Raw genomic sequence first — 713 nt, 5'->3', positions numbered from 1 at the left:
CTCACAGAGAGGAAAGTACCGGCGAGCTGGGAAAAATGCCATCTGATCTTGGCTGAAAACGTTCGTTGGAAAGCTGGACAATAGTGTCATTTTTGGAGTACATTTATTGACCGCTGCAGCCTACGTGATGGCCATCAGCATTATGGCTTAGTATAGAATAAAGTATATTTACACTATACACGCCCTTTAATGGTATGATTTATGATACGTTACAACATGACATATGATATGGCCAGGGCGTCATTTCAGCTTTTTCGGGGGGTGGGGGGACAAGGCCTTGAATGGGGGGGATGGTCAATTGCCCCCAGCGCCCTCAAATGACGCCCCTGGATATGCATGCATTTTCACCCTGGTATCGAACTTTTCTTTACAGTAATAATCTCATCATTTACTTTGTTTTTCATATTAATACTATTGAAAAAGGGGCACCGGTATCGAAATTCCCAAGCGGACTGTGGACCGACGAGACTCGGGACCCCGGAGACTAGAGCCTAAAGTCGTGTCCTCGGTCCTCGGATTTCGTTCTGCACAATAGTAATTATACCACCATACGGTATCAAGAATGACCACGGTTGCCTTTGAAAGTAGTAATAAGTAGAAACATCTGTTAGTTGGGCACATGGACTTGCCAGCAATACCAGGGTCTCATTTTACATAGATACATCTCCATATACTCATGATACCCATATACTACCAAGTAAACTTGTAGGGGA

The 713-nt window shown here is 44.2% G+C and overlaps 1 long non-coding RNA gene across 1 annotated transcript in view; it reads left to right on the top strand.

The window, feature by feature from the left end:
• Nucleotides 1–379: 379 nt before the first annotated feature.
• Nucleotides 380–713, top strand: part of LOC119584973 — a 10,049-nt gene continuing 9,715 nt past the window's right edge. Inside the window, exon 1 of the long non-coding RNA XR_005229859.1 lies at nucleotides 380–534. This is a non-coding gene — a long non-coding RNA (uncharacterized LOC119584973). The remainder of the gene's footprint in view (nucleotides 535–713) is intronic.

The sequence above is a fragment of the Penaeus monodon genome, chromosome 19 (assembly GCF_015228065.2).
Source record: "Penaeus monodon isolate SGIC_2016 chromosome 19, NSTDA_Pmon_1, whole genome shotgun sequence".
Classification (NCBI taxonomy): domain Eukaryota; kingdom Metazoa; phylum Arthropoda; class Malacostraca; order Decapoda; family Penaeidae; genus Penaeus; species Penaeus monodon.
Note: the sequence above shows the minus strand (reverse complement) of the source record. Positions and strands in the feature narration are given on the sequence as shown.